The sequence below is a fragment of the Mauremys reevesii genome, linkage group 14 (assembly GCF_016161935.1).
Source record: "Mauremys reevesii isolate NIE-2019 linkage group 14, ASM1616193v1, whole genome shotgun sequence".
In the NCBI taxonomy this organism is placed as follows: Eukaryota; Metazoa; Chordata; order Testudines; family Geoemydidae; genus Mauremys; species Mauremys reevesii.
This window is the reverse complement of record NC_052636.1, coordinates 27,668,046-27,678,946: the sequence shown is the minus strand read 5'-3', so window position 1 is coordinate 27,678,946 and position 10,901 is coordinate 27,668,046. Positions and strand designations below refer to the sequence as shown.

Genomic DNA, 10,901 nt, shown 5'->3' with positions numbered 1-10,901 from the left:
TGAGCTATCAAGAAGTGGACAGGAGGAGAAATCTAAGGCCGGCAGAGAGAGGGCCACTAAGGAGTTTTTAAATACTAAGCGTAAGCAGGGGCTGAATGAGCTCCCCCCTCACATCTAGTGAGGAGCTGGGGGAAGACTTCAGGAACAGGCCGTGTTTGCACAGACACCCCTGCTCTGCCTAGCTATGCAGCATGATGGGGCCGCTTCCCCAAAATGACCAGTTTGGGATGGTGGTGGGTTGCAAATCACTTTAGCATTGAGTGCAATGAAATGTTATTCTCCTTCCTGTACGAGTGAAGGGCAGCAGAACGTACCTAGGCCGTCCTGACGGAGGGGTGGGTGGGGGAGGAATCACTTTCATTGGACTGCAGAGAAGTGATTGAGGACGTCACCCTAACCCAGTGGGCCCCAAACATTTCACACTGCGCCCTCGTACCCATGGCTGTGGCCCCTCGGAAGCTGCGGTCGAGAACCGGGGCTGGGAGTGGGGCCGCTGCTTGCTGGGGAAGGGGTGCGGACAGGGGTAAGGGGGTCGAGGCCGGGCTGAGAGCCAGGGGCCCAGGCTGAGGGTGGGATTGGGGAAGAGCTGGGACAGAGTGGGGCTGAGTGGGGCTCCCTCCCTGCCCTCCATGGGGGCTGGCTCAGGCCCTGAGGTGCCCCCATCAATCTTCCTCTGTGTCCCCCTAGGAGTCACACCCCACATTTTGGGGACCACTGACCCCTACTCGCTAAGCAGGGGCTAGTGATGCTAAAGCCTAGGGACAGGGAGCTTGCCAGAGTGGAGCCTGTAGGTCACATGCTGGGGGGCTGTGACGGGCACACAGGCTCCGTGCTCTGGAACAGCTCTGAGTCAAACCCAGGCAGGAGCCTCGTCAGTGTGACCCCCCCAGGGGATGCTCTCACTGGGAGAAGCCTCCTTGGCTTCAGCCCCTCCTGGGACTGACCTTGGACCTTTCAGCCCCCCTGTTCCACACCAGGAGCTTCCTGCAGTGAGTCCACCTGAATCGGACACCTCGGAAAGCCTCACCCCCCCCCGAAGGGGAGTCCTGCTGCACCCCCAACTTCCACAGTCGCCAGTGACTCTCCGCCAGCGCTGTACAACAGAAGGTTCGTTAGGGGTCTGGGATCCAGCCTGGGAAAGTTCTGTGTTCGCACAGGAAGCAGGAAGATTCAGCAACGTCCATCTTGGGCAGACCCCGAACTCAGAGCCTGGGCTCTCCCCTCGAGTTCCAACCCAGCAGACTCCTTGCTCCCAACAGCCCGACTCAGCCAGGCCCTTTGCCCCTCGTCTGTCCTTTGTCCTGTTTCCCTGGCAACCTGCTCACCTGGCCTCCAGCTCGTTCTTTGTTCTCCGACTCCTCCCGGCCAGCTGGCCTCTTGCAGCAGGTGCGCCCCGGCCATCGGTTGCTAGGAGACAGAATTTGTGGCCATTGTCTGGGCCCAGGCAGCCGGACAGCAGCCACACCTGTCCTTTGGGGGTCTCTGCCAAGATTTAACCCCCTTGTCCCACCGCCGAGATCCATGGTCCCAAAACACTTCAGGGTCATGCCCCCCACCCATGCTCTCCCCGGATCGTGGCTGGGAGTGGGGCCGCAGCTAAGGAGGAAGGGACACAGACAGGGGTAAGGGGGCTGAGGCAGGGGCCAGAGCTGGGGCTGGAGCCAAGAGTGGAGCTGGGTGGCTCCCCCTCCCCACCCCAATGGGGGCTGGCCTGGGCCCAGCTGCATCCCCCTGAATGTTACTCCATTCCCCCTGGCAGGGTGCACCCCACATTTTGGACCTTTAACCTAGATAATCGTGCAACAAATAAGGGAAACTGAGGTACACACAAGATGCAAACAAAACATCCAGAAAATTCCCACTTCGTCACAGGGGAGTCCGTGGGGTCGGAGCTGGGCAGCAGCACAGGAAAGTGGGGAGGTTAAACTGCAAAACATCCCCCTGTGTTCCCGCAAAAGCCTCTCGTTTATCCCCTAACCCCCTCCCCATGAAAATCTCCACCCCTGCCCTGGCACACAGAGACCCCCCTCACTCCAATGCAGATTTTTAACTTTTCTTACTTGTCCTTGGCCTTCCACAAACATTGTTCCCATCAAAATGACCCAGGGCTTTTACAACGAGAATGAGAAAACAAACTAAATCAAACCCAAAGAAACCGCTATCGACCTCCCCACCACACACACTTTGGGTCTGAATTTTTCTACTGAAATGTTGAGGCAATAAAACTCTCACTGCTCTTGTCCAGAAACAAACCTAAGCCCCCCATGCAGTACCTGGGGCATCTATGTCTGACCCACCAAGGCTTCAGCTCCTTTGGGGAGATTTCCAGCTGCCCAATTCTGCTGCTATTCCAGGGGAGCAATTCCTGGCTCCTGTCAGCATTTATCTCAGCCCCGTTCTGGGCATCACAGGTTTCTCTGGGAAAGGGCAGTGAGTGGTTCTAGGGTCCAGTGATCCTCCTCCAAATGAAGCTAGAACCTGGGGCTCCTTCCCCTTCCCCAGGCTGTGGGCGGGGAGGCATTTCACAGTGCTCTCGGAGCTATAGCCCGTGGCTAAGGAGAGAGAAAAAGCCTCCTATCCCCCTCTGTTCTGGGGGCTGGGTTTCCTCCTGAAGCCTCTGCCCCCCACCGAGTGCCTATGGCTCATCCCTGACCCTTGCTGCTGCTCCTTGCTATAGACTATGAAAGGAGCGGAGGCAGCGCAGGAGCCTTCTGGGGACGCAGATCTGAGGCTTTGGGAGAGACACATTGTCTGAGACATCAGAGCGCTGCAAACCCTGCAGCCACCCCCTCAATCCGGGGCCTGTTCCAGCCCTGAGTCTGGGCTGCCGCGATCCCTCCCCCAGAGCAGGGCGCCCACAGATTACAGCCTGGAAATAGGCGTGTGAGACTAACTCCTGCTTTCCCTGACAGGGCCTCCCCTAGACCAAGTAGCGTCCCAGGCAAGACGTGTCTTCGGAACCAGGGCCGGCTCCAGACCCCAGCGGGCCAAGCAGGCGCGTGGGGCGGCATTGTTGGGGCAGGGCGGCATTTGGCTCCGGCGGACCTTCTGCAGTCATGCCGGCGGGAGGTCTACCGGAGCCCGGGAGGAGGAGCGGACCTGCCATACGCATCACTGCGGAGGGTCCCCTCTTCCCGCGTCTCCGCTTGAGCTCCTGCAGGCATGACTGCGGCGGGCGCGCTGGTCCCGCGGCTCGGACGGATGCTCTACCGGAGCCGCGAACCAGCGCACCCGCCGCAGACACTTCTGCCCCGGCCGCGGGACCGGGGAAGGGCGGCGAAGCGCGCCGCCCTGCTTGGGGCGCCGTAATTTATAGAGCCGCCCCTGTTCGGAACCCCCCAGTCCCGCTCCATATGTTAAACCATTGAATACCTTATTTTTATTGCATTTGTAGCTCATTTCATTATTTTGATGCACAATCTGGATGCATGATTTTCTCTATCATATTAGACAATAAATGTTCATGCTAGGATGTGTAAATCTGTATTTATTCATGCCGTATATAAGCAAATGAAAAAATCATTTCTTCTAAGCATATAGAAACTTTTAATTTTGACAGTAACTGAAATGTACTAACATCTAGAAATGGAGCCCTCACCAGCACAGGGTGGGCCGGTATTAAATAGTGGTACAGTTGGAGACAGACAGCATTAGGATGTTAACCCCAGGCCCTTTGTTCAAAGGTCACTTCTCTCGCCTTTCCCCCATGAACTGAAGCGCAGCATTTGAGAGATCCAGAGACTAGTTAATGACGTTTCCAAGGGCTAAAATAGCAAGTGATGTCCATCTTGCATTGGCCATTGTTGACTGGAGAGATGGTTTATGGAGAATAAAATTCAAGGTGAGAAGCAGCAGCCCAAAAAGGGCCCCTGCAAGTGCTGAAGTAGCTCAGTTGGGAGAGCATTAAACTGAAGATCTAAAGGTCCCTGGTTCAATCCCAGGTTTCAGCAGGCTGTTTCATCCCTCTTCCTGCAGCAGTGGGCTCTTTCCTGGAAGCATAGCACTGCCTTTACTCAATGCAAGTCCCTTATTTTGGGCTTCACTGCAGGAAAAGGCAGCATTGGCTTTTGCACTCAGTTGGCCCACCGGATGTTTCATTCTTCTCTTGATGTTTCTCAGCAAGGGGAAGAAAAAGAAGCTCCCCTTCAAGCTAGAGTCACAAGGGTGATGTAAGGACGACTTCCTGATCCCTGGCTCCAGTCCTCTGTTCTTCCAGCTGACCCATCAAAGAGCTGCTGCCAGTTTCTCCAGGTTCGCCCATCAGTGTGTGCCAGGGTGAGCACCACCAAAGTGCAGGGAATTTGAGGGCAGGGCAGGGCAGTGCACTGTAATGGAGTTTCTGTAGTGTAGTGGTTATCACATTTGCCTAACCTGCATCAAGCCGGCTAGGCAGAACTGACACCAACTTGTCTGGGGTGTTTCCCAGAAGCAGAGCACAAGTTTGAAATACGGGCAGCATAGAACCAATATTCATAACGTCAACTACAAAAATGATCTACGTCTAGAGATAGCATCATTATTAGCCAATCAGAACCTCTCCATAGACCCCCCTACACAACAACCTTTATACAATATTGGCTGCAAATATAGAACAGCGGTTGCAACGGTGCACTGTTATCTATACAGTTACAGATTATGTCAATAACGTCACAGGAGGTGACACGGCATCAGTGAGACTGATACTGGAATAGCCTCCAGTTTTGGTGTCCTTGTTTGAAAAAGATGTTGTGAAATTGGAGCTGGGGCAGGAAAGAGCCACCAAATGTTCTGAGGGCTGAAGAAAAATGCCTTCTAGGGAGCTATTGAAAGAGCTCAACCTGTTTAGCTGATCAAAAGAAGATTGAAAGGTGACTTCATTGAAGTGTTGAAGTGCCTTAATGGAGAGAAAATATTGGGTATTAAAGGGCTCTTGAATCGAGCAGAGAAAGGCATAACAAGACCCAATGGCTGGAAGGTGAAAAGAGACAAATTCATATTACAACTAAGGCACAAATATTCAACAGTCAGGATGATTCACCACAGGAACAAGCTGCCAAGGAAAGTGGTGGATTCTCCATCTCCTGATGTCATTTAATGAAGACTAGATGCCTTTCTTGAATGTATTTGCCCCCAAAGTAGCTCTTGTGTCATACAGGAGGCCTGTGATATGCAGGGGGTCAGATTAGATGCTCTAATGGTCTCTTCTGGCCGTAAAGTCGACTCATTTCTGAAAAACTGAGTGTAGCATTGGGAGCAGTGTCTGATGTTTCCCTGTCTAGCCGGCTTGCTGCCTAGAACGAACGCTCCTTGAGTGGGGTGATCCACAGGGAGTAGCTCAAACCTCCAAAGTGCCTGGCCAGGGGCAGGACATTAGCCCAGCAAGGGAGGGGTGTGGCCGTGACATCACAAAGGCCTTTTGCAGGATCTCAGCCTATTGGTCAGAGGTGGTGGGGAGGTGGTGACCTCACAGAGAGATGCTGACATCAGCCAGGCAGGACGGGGCGAGGGTCCAGGGAAACCTCAGAGACCCCTGTGGCTTTGCTGCAGCAAGTCTCCTTCTCCGGGTCTCTCTTTGAGGACTGAGAGAGTATTCGGGTTCACGGACGTGAGCGGCAGGAGGAACCTCTTTCGAGTTTCCTCCTTCCCTTTTAGTGATTTTACTAGAAAACAGCCATCCCTGTTTAGAAGGTAAGAGCCTCCTTGAGGTTTGAAACGTGTTCAGTCTGATCCATCTGGTGAGAGTTGAATTCTAGGCATGGAAAACACGAGCTTAAGGAGGCAGAATTTTATTGCGCACCTGGGATTTTGTCCCTTAGAATCACTGGGGACATTAGGGTTTGTCCTTTTTGTTTCACCTCTTGCTCCATCCACTGTCTGATCCCTCTTTTCTCTTCGTCTCTTGCTTCCTTTGTCCTTTCTCCTGTTCCCCTCCCAACACCAGGTTTTTTTCTCCTGCTGATAACAGCTCACGTTAACTGATCACTCTCATTATAGTGTGTATGGCAACACCCATTTTTTTCACATTCTCTGTGTGTGTATATATATCTTCCTACTGTATTTTTAACTGCATGCATCTGATTTAGCCCACAAAAGCTTATGCTCAAATACATTTGTTAGTCTCTAAGGTGCCACATGTTCTCCTTGTTCTTTTTGCAGATAAATTAATGGAGGTTAAGTCCATTAATGGCTATTAGCCAGGATGGGTAAGGAATGGTGTCCCTAGCCTCTGTTTGTCAGAGGATGGAGATGGATGGCAGGAGAGAGATCACTTGATCATTACCTGTTAGGCTCAGTCCCTCTGGGGCACCTGGCATTGGCCACTGTTGGCAGATAGGATATGGGGTTGGATGGACCTTATGTTCTTATGAAGGGAGGGGCAAAGCCTTGTGACAAAGTTTCTGTAGTGTAGTGGTTATCACGTTTGCCTAACACGCAAAAGGTCCGTGGTTCGAAGCCAGGCAGAAACATTGTGGCTTCCTTTTCTCAGCTCCTAGTGGCCTGTCCCTGCTGTTGTAGGAGCAGCAGTGATTTCTGTGCTCAAAAGGTCTGTTATCCTTTCCCTCCCTCCTGCTTTTGTCTCCTCTCCCTCTCTGAATGCCTGTGAAGTGGCTTTCCCCCTCCCCCTCCCGCTCCCTTCTGCAATGCTTGGGGGATGAATGGGCTGGTTGAAGAGCAGAAGATCTCCCAGGTAGACAAGGTGTCTGGGACTCTCGTTAGGCAGCACTCACACACCCAGAGCATGGACACTGCCCAAGGTGGAGTGTGACCCACCAGATGCAGCCAAGTCATCTCCAGTCGCAGGCCATGAGGAGCAGGTCCTTAAAAGGGGAAGGGGCCCTGTGCTCAGGAGTCACTCACAAGCTTGTACCTCCAGTGAATGCCCTTCACCCCGACCGCCTGGCCAGTGGTTCGCTGCATTGCAGTTCATTGTGCCTCAGGAAGACTTACCTTCATCGCACCGTCCATCGCGGCGCTGGGGGACACTTACCTGGCAGAATCCTGACATCCCCAGTGCCAGGCCTGTCCTGGGAGCATGAGTATGGGAGTGTGAGTGTGACACCCACCCCCGCTTCTTCTTTTGAGCTTAGCTGTCAGTATAACAAACGTGCTGCTTTCTGCCAAACTCTGGTGGGTCATTAGTCCTCCCTACGCTGACTAGCTGGCCCTATTTCAGGTAACACCTGCGATAACCCCAACCCCTGCAGGACAGAGGGTGGTGACATGAGCTGAGAAAGAGCCTTGGCCTCAGCAGGGGAAAGCTAGAGGATCTGGGCCAGTCACCTTTTGGAGGCTTGTGGTTTGGTCTCCTCTGCCCTGGGAGGTTGGCCGGTGGAGGCCGGCTCTTCCTGCTGGCCTCCTCTGCGTGACTTGCCAAAGGAGGAAGTGAGGCAGGAATGGGGCAAAAGAGGAAAGTCGAGCTGAGGAAGGCAGGGCAGAAGCTAAGCGCCTCAGTGCAGCTAAGTGGGGTTAGTAGAGCGTCACCATTCGTTCTGAAAAGCCTGAGGAGGTGCGGTTGGCTGCTGGGAGGCAGAATCCTGAGCCTGCCTCTTGGCTTCCCAGGGGTGGCTCCTTGCAGCCCAGGAGAGGAAGGATGGTTCTGGTGAAAGGACGACAAGCAAAGCTCTGGGAGGAGATTTGGGTGTGGGGTGCTGGCTCTGCACTGGGGGAGGGGATCGGGGTGCAGGAGGGGTGGTGCTTACCCCGGGCACTGCAGCTCCCAAAGTGACCGGTACACACAACCCTCCGGCAGCAGCTCCTAGGTGGGCAGGTCAGGGGGTCTCTGTGCGCCGCTGCCTGCAGGCGCTGTCCCCTGAGCTCCCATTGGCTGCAGTTCCTGGCCAATGGGAGCTGCAGAGTTGGTACTCAGGGTGGGGCAGCACGTGGAGACACTCCTCCCACCCCAGGGGATGCTGGGACATGCCGGCCATTTCTGGGAGCGGCACGGAGGGACGGAGGCAGAGTGGGCAGGGAGTCACCTCAGTGCTGCTGGCACATCTCTGCACACCCGTTGTGGGGGGAGGGGAGCAGAGGGCTCCATGCGCTGCCTGGGGTAGGGGCAGAACATGGAGCTGCCTCCCCTCCTGGGTCTATTGCATGGCCCCTCCCCGCACACAGAGGGACTTGTTTGCTGGAGCCTGACATGACAAACCCAGGGGTGAGATGTCTGAGGATTTACTCACTGAGGGCTGGGCTCAGGCAGCCAGTTTCATGCAGGTATTTCACCCCCCCCCAGGCTCCCGAGTCTCCTCTGACCGTATTTACCAGTGACACTGCACGTAGGTGGTGGGTATAAGGGGCTCGGCGAGGCTGAGGGGGCAAGAAATGCTGGATGTGATGCACCCCCCTTTGGAGGGGGGGCTGGGCTGCAGCCTGCCGCCTTCAGAGTGCCACCGACAGACCCTCCCGAGCAGTGGGGGAGCCACCAGTACCCAGCCCATGGCCCCGCCTGTGCTCTGCCCCCAGGCCCTGCCCTGGCTCGGACTCTCCCCCGAGAACCCACCCCCCACAGAGGTAGGCAGATCTTCCACCTGATCAGCCCCGAGCCAGGTCTCTGGGCTGCAAATTATTCCAGCCTCTGGGAGGGAAAGCGCAGCAGCCCACAGCTCCAGCTCTGGCAGCTCTTTGCTCTCACTGGGATAGAAGACAACAAGTCTATCACTGCTCAGTAGAGCGACCAGATGTCCTTACTTTGTAGGCACAGTCCTGATATTTGGGGCTCTTTCTATAGGCACCAATTACCCCCCACCCGCCCCCTGATTTTTCACACTTGATGTCTGGTCACCCTACTGCTCAGTGTGAGGCGAATGGCTCTGTGCTCTCTGCCGTTCATGGTGGGGAGTTTCCCCACTGATAACAGTTCTTGCTGGGTCGGGGAGGGGAGAGAGAAGAGGGGTTTGCTCTGTTTCATTCCTCTCCATTTTCTGTTCCTCCCCGTCCCTTCCAGGGTCCTCCCTTCCATTTCAGACTGTGCAGTGACACCCTCCCCACACCCAGGACTCTCGAGCCTCTGGAGCAGCACGATCCCTTGAGATCCTCAGTGACCAAGGGTCTTTTCCAACTTCCAGGAGACCCAGCTTGAGACTAAAGGAAGCTCTGTTCCTTCCTGGGGATCCTCTCTCCCTTCCTGGAGATCAAGATCATGAAGCCTCTGCCTTGCCTCCTGGGTCTGAATTAATGTCCCATTTCCCACTATCTGCTCAAAATAAACAAGTTTCTAACCCAGGTGAGCAGAGTTAATTCAGTTCTCAGCTGGAATCCTTCACCCACATTCCTTAGGAGATACAGACTCTCTGACACAGACTGACTGGGGTTCATCTCTGCATGTCCCCAATGGGGAAGGAAAGACACTGAGGGCGAAGGAAGATAGGCAGGAGTCAAATCTGGGTGGTCCCTGGAGCCAGATGATTGAGTGGCCCTGGAGTCAGCCACTGTGGCCACTGCAGAAGTCACAGAATCCGTCACTTCCACCACCTCCGTGACAGACACGGAGACAAACCCTTCCCTGCTGTGACTGCAGTTCCTGGAAGGAAAGAGAAGAACAGAAAGTGACGAGAGAACGAAAAAGAGAGATTCCCTGTCACCTCTCTCCCCTGCTCCCTCCCCCTTGTATTCTGTAACCCCATCTCACTGGGTTCCCTGTGCTGGTGCCATGGGGGTGACACTAGAGTTCTGGGGATTTGGGGGGGCTCTTCATTTCTCAACATTTCACACAAATTTGTCTTTGGGCTGAAATTTCTCCTGTTAGGCCTCTCAGTCAGAGCTGTACACCCACCCTGTTTGCGGGGGCAGGAGATGTAAATTGCAGAGCAGGCAGAGAAGTCGCCCATAAAGGGTCATATTGATCTGGTGACTGGTTCTGACTGGGGTCACACATCCTCTGACACAGGCTCATGTGCAGAACATGGGAGCTCTGGCTTGTCCTAAATGCTGTAGACTGTGAGTTCCTGGAAAGGGCAGGGGAGAGGGAGCAAGAGGAGAAAAGCAGAGACATTGGAGACGAGGAATTGGGGGGAGAAGAAGGAGAGAACAGAGAGACAATAAATGATTGAAGCAGAACAGGTGTCCCAACTCCATCTTGCTCATCACAGGTGTTCAGAGAGACAGGTAGTTGCGGGTTTTCCAGTGTCAAGTCTGAACTTTGATTCTAACAATTTGAGTTCAAATATCAAGGGGATCTCCACATACCTGATCTCTTCCCCCCTCCCCTTTTTTGTATTAATTTTTATTTTGACGTGTTTGGCTTAACCGTGATCTTCCCTTTCCCCACCTGTATTGCAATTTGGGGGTTATGTTTATTGTGCCTCCCTTTTGTTCATGTCGTTATAATTGTAACAGCAAAGGAACCTGCAGGAGCAAAAACTGACTCAAAACTTCATTTCCCCACCATGCCGGAACATCCTACAAACAGCTCACGCAGCTGGAATCATAACACGCAAGGCCAGGGGATGGGAGATGCAGGTTTCCAAGGGTTCTGTCTTTCTCAGATGACACATTCCAGCCCCTTATGTGCCTCCATCCTGTATGACCTGCTGGACTTCGACACATTTATTATTTCATTCTATAGATAATGTGATTGTAACACAATGTGACTGAAATTAAACCACTTCCAGATGAGGAAACAACAAAAGAGAAAAGCCATTATTGCATTGGCTGGGAATCTAACCCAGATCAAGTGCTTAGAAGGCACCTACGCACACCACTATACCACCAATGCATCTGGCAGGAGTAGCTTTCCTGCAGGTTGTGAGTGCTGGCAGAGGAAGTGACACATGACCACAGAGTTAATGAGCAGGGTGGATGGGTTGGAAGCTGCCTGACAGCTGGGAGCAGAGTTACCATCCCAGAGTGACTGAAACGGGGCAAAGGTGAAAACAGATCTCATTGGGAGCTGGCCCCACACCCGCCCCGCCCCTAGGAGAAGG

At 53.8% G+C, this 10,901-nt stretch overlaps 1 non-coding gene across 1 annotated transcript; it reads right to left on the bottom strand.

The window, feature by feature from the left end:
* Positions 1-10,621: 10,621 nt before the first annotated feature.
* On the bottom strand, positions 10,622-10,693 carry TRNAR-UCU. The gene has a single exon. It is a non-coding gene; the product is annotated as a tRNA-Arg (tRNA).
* Positions 10,694-10,901: the final 208 nt, after the last annotated feature.